The sequence below is a fragment of the Haplochromis burtoni genome, unplaced genomic scaffold (assembly GCF_018398535.1).
Source record: "Haplochromis burtoni strain Fernald_Lab_line unplaced genomic scaffold, NCSU_Asbu1 Contig_107, whole genome shotgun sequence".
Taxonomy (NCBI): domain Eukaryota; kingdom Metazoa; phylum Chordata; class Actinopteri; order Cichliformes; family Cichlidae; genus Haplochromis; species Haplochromis burtoni.
The window spans coordinates 1,736,490-1,743,800 of record NW_024582468.1 but is presented as its reverse complement, the minus strand read 5'-3'; positions in this window follow the sequence as shown (position 1 = coordinate 1,743,800).

Below are 7,311 nucleotides of genomic sequence, written 5' to 3'. Positions count from 1 at the left end.
AGGCAGGCACATGACATGCCTGCAGTGAGGAGTTGAAGATGCCAGAAAACACTGGGGCCAGCTCGTTTGCTCGTTTTAATGTGCACATACTCAAATTATGTAGAAATTCAAACATACAGTACTGTGAAAAACTCTTGAGCCACCCTTAATTTCATTATATTTTGCTTGGAAAGTAGTAAAGTAAAGGTGGTAATCTAGGTACAGACTTAAATGGAAATACGAGGCAAAAAAAAACAAACCCCAGAGTTATTACAATTCAGTCTGAAATATCTTAGGTAAGCTTTCTTGTAATTTCTTGAAGTAATCTTCAGGAATAATTCTCCAGGCTTATTGAAGCTCTTCTTTGGATGTTGTCTAGAAGACAGAAGGCCTTAGATGCTCACTAAAGATGTTTTTACCACTGATTTTCAGTCCTGTGCTCGTGTAGTTAGGCATATCTCAGCCTTTTCTCTCTGTTTGCTTTTCTTAAGAATGGCTTCTCGACAGCCACCCTTCCACTGAGACCATTTCTGATGAGGCTTAGGTAGATGGATCAACTGAAGGGTCAGATGCATCTCTTAGGTCCTGTGTCAGGTCTATGCTATATTTTTTCCTATTTTTTAAGGATGTAACTTTCAGATCTGTATATCTGATGCAGATATCTTTTAAGCCTGATGCTTCTTCTTTTGTCTAGTTTCCTCAAAATGTTTAGTGCTAGTGCCTAAAGGTACGATATAAAATTACTTCTCTGCTAAGTTGTCAATTACGTGTGTAGACACACTCCTTGAGTTAGGAGCCTCTTTTAAGCTTGAACGATTCATAATCATTCAACAAACAAAGAAAAATATTAGTCTGAAGTCTGCAGTCAGATTCAAGGAATGGCTTGAAAATGAGTGAACAGGCAGCCAACGTCCAAAGAAAAACTTTATTGTTATTATGGTACAGTTCTCTTAAATGTAATAATTTTGCTTTGTTTACATTTTAATTCAAGACTTTTACTTGTTACAATGGAATATTTTTTACCTTAGCATAAAGTAAATGTGATACCATTTACCATTTAATTGTTGTAGGCAGTAGGTCGAAAGACTTACAGGCTAGTAGTGGTGTTGTTTCTTGTAAAGCAATTTGCCTTTATTCAATATACAATATCTATTTTTTAATTTGGTTGTTAGTTTGTTTTTTATATATATCCTGCCTCAAAATATGTACAAGTGGATAAAATCTACATGCTGTGTTGACTTACGGCACTAATATTTGTGCTGCCAAAAATCTGCAGACTTAGTTTATATGTGATTACATTTGATACTCTACCACCTGAACTTAAGATTTTCATTTAGATGTGGCACTTTTAAACCCTGGCACATGGTGACTCATTAATCACTGCACATGCTCAGTCCCCAAAATATGATAAAATAAACATATTGCTATACAACCAAATGTGAAACCAAACATAGTTTAACCACAGCTAAACTAACATGGTAAAGGTAAGTTATTTGATACTTTTACATAGCAGTGTTTAATATATGATTACAAATATGATAATTATGTTAAAACACGCTAATTAAGTGGAATTTGCTTGTACTTGAATACTTGCATATGACACTTCCTACTGCATTTATAGTTCAAAAAACCCAGCATCATATGAAAAATAATTCATTACTATGGTATTATTATTATTATCATCATTGGATTATTAATGATTAATCAATATAGAATTTATTTTAATTGAAGACTTGTGCTAGTAATGTAGTGATTTACCTCCATGTTTCACTACTATATAAAAAGTAGTGTGAATACTGTTTCCACTGCTTGTGTAGATGTTTTCAAAGCTCTCTTGTTGAGCAGCACTAATGGGGCAAGACAGGGATTCTCTTCCAATACAAAATCATTATAATTAGTTATTCTTAAATTGTACTATACCAAGGCTAAATCGGTTAGCATAAGAGGGTAGAGAGTGTTTCATTTTCTCTGCAACCAGATCGATCTAATGATGCTAAATTGGAGATCTGCCATGGATGTCTTTTTTTTTTTTCTTCTAAGCTAAAGATATAAGCTCCTGTAGTATATATTATTCCCTCGTCTTCCCGAGTAAACATGAATAAAAGATGATGGGTGTTCCTTCAGCAGCGGAGGAGAAATCCTTTACTGGGCAAAGCTGCTGTGATTGCATTTGAGTGGTGGGAAAACCCCGGGCTCCTTCCCTACAGCTTCATGGCCGTTGATTATTGGTATTTTCCGAGTTTTCCAAACTAATAAGTGGCACTATCAAGCATTTGGAGGCGCCGTGAGACTACAGACGGGCTGCTAGACTTAATTGATATTGAGCGAGGCACTGGTAGGCGCGGACGGGGCCGCTGCTGGGTAATTTGCAGTTTAATCAGCGTTTGTAATGAGAGCCGCTGATTAGCGCGGGGTGGAAATAAAAGAGAGTTACAAGGAACGTCTGTCAGAGTCCGGTGATAATTCACGACTAATTGTAATGATTAGAGCAAACTGGATGACTTTGGAGTTTTCTAAATGTGTTGCCTTGCCTGTGCGCATGTCTATCTGCGCCCTTGTACTCTTTATATTTTAAATCAGAGCATGCGCGCACATTTTCTCCAACTGGCTTTAAAAAATCGAAAAAAAAATCCAAAAATCCCAAATTTAATGCTGGCGTTTTTTTTCTATAAGAAGCAGTTTGTGAAAGCGTGTGTGTGTGTGTGTGTGTGTGTGTGTGTGTGTGTGTGTGTGTGTCTAAATCGCAGAGATTTGATTATCAAACAAAACATCACATTTGTAAGAGGGGAGGGGACGTCGATGACGGACTCCGCTGCCGTGAGGGTGGAATGTATTCCTCGAGACGCGCTTCGGCCACTGCTGGAATAACAAATGCGAAATTAGTGAGAAATGTGCGCATGAACGTTGTCGGTCAATTAGCGACAAGCGAGAGGAAGAGCTGGTACTCTCATAGTGAACATTTGTCCGGAGAGTACACACACACACCCTCCATCTCAGAAGCTTTATGTGATTTTCTCTGTATTTTAATAAAGTTGGAGAAATAACCTCTGTGGCCGTGATGACAAAAGACAATTGTTTTGTATTGGCTGTTTGCATCTCCTAGACCTATTTTAGTGAAATGTGATTTTTTTTTCTTTTCCCACAGACCTTAAAGTGCTATTTCACTCAAATTAAGCAAACCCTGCCACTAGTGGCATCTAGGCATGCAAGATTCATTTGTCAGATATCCATTACCCAAATTTGTATTTCTGCCCTTTGTATAATGTGTCATTATACAAAAAGCACAGATTTTTTGTTATATATTTTTTTGTTTATTTAAAATCTATAATGTAACTAACCACGATGTAGTGCAGTCAAAGTTACTTCAGAATTTGTTTAATTCTCAAACACAGTGCAAGCACATGAAAAGTATTCTCACTCGAGTGACCTTATTACTCAAAACTACACATATAGCAATGGCAGTTTTATTGATATAGCACATTTAATGATACTTAAATTCAATGCATTTAGCACAGAAAATAAAAACATAAAAACCTATGTAGGTTTATAATAGGTTTACAAATAAACTAATTAAAATATTTTAAAAATGATTGTTCAACAATAGCTATGGGGAAATAAAGCCTTTCTGTGATGGTAAAAGCCAAAAAAGGTTGTTTGTTTGTTTGTTTGTTTGTTTAAAAAACAGACTCAAAGAAAAATGTGTAGAACAGCTGTATCTCAAGCTACAAATTTTCCATATGTATGTATATGAATGTGTGTGTATGTTGGGCTTAATTTTTTTATGCATGAGTTTGTGTTGAGTTTGTGCCAAAAACAAGGACAATATGTGTCGCAAAATATCAATAAGGCTGGACATCATACTTCCTCCTGCATTATGTTATTGATGCACTAGTGCCAGATATCAATATTTGTATCCAATCATACCATTGCTGTAAACAGATTTTCCTTCTGACTGACCAGAGTCACTACATCTTGACTCTTCAAATAATTGAGGGTAAAGTATCAGTCCAGCTTCTCACCTGTAATTTCACAGTGTCGATACGGCTGACAGTGAGGGGATGCAAATCAAACAGCAAATTAGTTGAACTGGACTAATATTTAAATATAATAATAAAGAAAACAGCCACACATCAACAAAAAAATGACATGAATGTATTATTTTAGAAAAGCACGTTTGAAAACTTCTATAAAGTCATGAATAATTATTATGGTTTTCCTCGTCCTATTAAACTGATATTGTAATATCTGTCAGCTTATTGCAGAGTCATATTTTGATGTATCTAAGCAATATATGAAACAGTGTTGAGGTAAGTGTTACTCTGTAAATCCCACCTTTAATAAGGAGGCTCTGAATTGTTTAAAGGGAGATAAATGCATAGACCGTGGCTTTTAAACTCCATTGTGATGAGTTCCTCAGTTTTCTTGCCATCTAGCCCTTGGTGTTCCCCTCTCCTTAGGAACTCAATTGGCACCTGAATCTCTTTTTGGGACTCACTGCTGTATAATAAAACCCCTATTAAAATGCATAGGGCCTCCGTGGGCACAGCAGCAGCATCAGTAGCATGGATGACCTGTTTGGTATCAGGTGTGATGTGCCACTACTGACCTTCTCCACCTGATCCTTTGCTGTACAGGGAGATAGGGCTGGAAGAGCCAGCAGGAGTCCACAATCGATTCTCCAGCAAGAGGTTATCTATACGTGGTATTTTAATGTCATGGAGTCACGCCAAATTGATAGTGATAAATATTTGCCGGAAGATTAGGTGAAGAGAGTGTGTCTAGGGCGCTCTATCTCAGACCTGTAACCCTGGCAGAGCTGTTCCTCTCTGTGTCGGATTAGCCCCATCCATCCAGTGTCAATGGCTGTCTTGTTGAGAAAATCAGTGAGTAAACACGGCTGACAGAGAGAGAGGGTGAGAGAGCTGTGAGTGTGTATGTGGGTGTGTTGGATGGTAGATGGTCGTCTGATTACTCATACAAATAGACTCCAAAGTCTGCCTGGTCCCTCCCGAAATGTGTTTTCTCTCTATTCACTCTCTTCTTTCTCTCTTCTCCTCTCCTTCCTTTTCCATATATACTGTTCCTGTCTGCTGAGGACCCCCCCCACCCCCCTGTGTCCTGCTGTTCCCACTTTGTCCCCATCAATCACTGCAGCATTGTGTCCTGGATGTTATATAGAGTGACTTAATATCCCTTCCTTCATCTATATTCACTCTCAAAATCATTCTCTGTGAGGATCCTGTGTGTGTGTGTGTGTGTGTGTGTGTGTGTGTGTGTGTGTGTGTGTGTGTGTGTGTGTGTGTATAAGAGGGTGACTGAGGGGTTATGAAGCAGGATCAGATGTGGTATTCATCTGCTTGCTTGTACCTTTATGATCCTCACATGTAAATTGGATCCAAACATGTAAAATGAAACTGAATGCAAGACTACTAATATCATGTATTGTTTAGGTGATAAATGAGTGTCCTTGCCCGATCAAAGACAGTATAAAACATGGTCTTAGCTAACACGATGACTTTGTATTTTAAAAGTCAGGTGTGACGAGTGATCTGACTGATCTGATTGTGAAATTGCTTGAGCATGCTTTGAATAATAGTCCTTTTTGGAACTCAGGAAGATCATAATTTGTAAAATAGACTTAAAGGTACATCAAGTAATTTTTTCAGGTTATTTAATAGGAAAAAAGAACATTGTATTCACAAATATACATTAATTGGTGTGTAATGGCATTTACCAAAACATTGGTCTGGTCTTATGACCTTATAATTAATCCATGAAAAAATAAATACGAGCAGGAGCCGGTTTCTGGGAGCCACCACGTTGCCCTGCCATCTTAAACACAGTGGCAGAGATGGAAATTTTATGTACTTAGCTAGTTAAAGCTAGTTAAAGAACACAAACAGTATTTTATATATGATCATTTAACATTTGTACATGTATATTTTCATCAACTTTTTTGTCATCATGTGTTTTTCCTCTATCCTCCCTCATTTTAACCTCATCCTCTTCCTCCTTCACAACAGCTGTTATAAGCTCATATATAAGCTAATATGCTAGCTAATGTTAGACTCGAATGCCCTACAAATCACACTTTCCTTCTGTTAAACATTTTGATTAGATTCACACATTGTATGAGAGTTTAATGACTGTGTCTAACAATGTTCCATACATTTTTTTTAAAGTGGATATGAACGCTAGCTAACAGCAGCTAACACGGACAAAAACAGCAGCGCTTACTGACAGAAAAGTGTAGGCTATCCTCAACATCTCATCTCAGTATTACCGTCATTACCGTCACAGCCTCCATCAGTGTGAATAGATATGGAAACCAGCTAAGGTGAATAGGCACTGACAGCTACAATTACAGATTAAATACATCAGTTTTAATGGTTTCTGCTGAGACTGCCTGTTTTTCTCTGCTAGCAACCTTTATGCTAGCCACCTGGCAACTTACTGGTTGTTGTATTTTCAGCAAGAAAGACAGATACTAAAATCCTGAAATATATCTTTAAATAACAGTACTGGCATAAGAAAACCTATAAAACTACAAAAAAATAATAAAAAATTTAAAAAAAGGTCAGTGAGATAAATGAAGTAATTTTGATCAAGGTTAGAAAACACACAAAAAAATAATTCGACTTTGCAAATGTTAACTAATTAACTTCAGTGTAATCTAAAAATATATTCTAACCAGATAATTAACTCTAAAATACTTTCATTCCACTCAGTGGCTAAGAACAGAACAGAACCTATTAAATTCACTGAAATAGCCTTTGAGTCTTTTTTGCCCTCTGTATAAAATGAAGACATCACATCTCCAGCACCATCCCCATATTTTTGAAGGGTTCCTGACAAATAGGGCCTCCCTGCTACGCTTGGGTGGCCACCTTCATTCCGCACTTGGCTTGTTTACATAGCACCAGGACCATTTCCACGGATTAAACAAATCACTGCCCGAGGGGGACATCCATAATCCACTAACGGGTCACCAGCAAGACAGTTATAAATGCCTGTGTCTACTACTGGGGGTAGGATAAATGTCCACGTCCAAAGATGACCTTCCCTGAATGCAGAGCTCAGTGCTCCCTGCAGTTTATTATAGAAAAGGGAGAAAAAAGAAAGAAGAAAAAAAAAGAAAGACAGACTTTGTCACAAAAGGCTTTATTATATTGTTATTAACAGGCTTGTTTCATCAAAAAAATATAGAGAGCAGCAGTTCTGAAAGGAGGGGTGAGGCTTGGCGACGAGAGACTATCACACTTACTAGCTTCTATCACAGACTGAAGGATTTTGTGACACCTACAGTAATCATGGGAGACATTCTTCCCATAA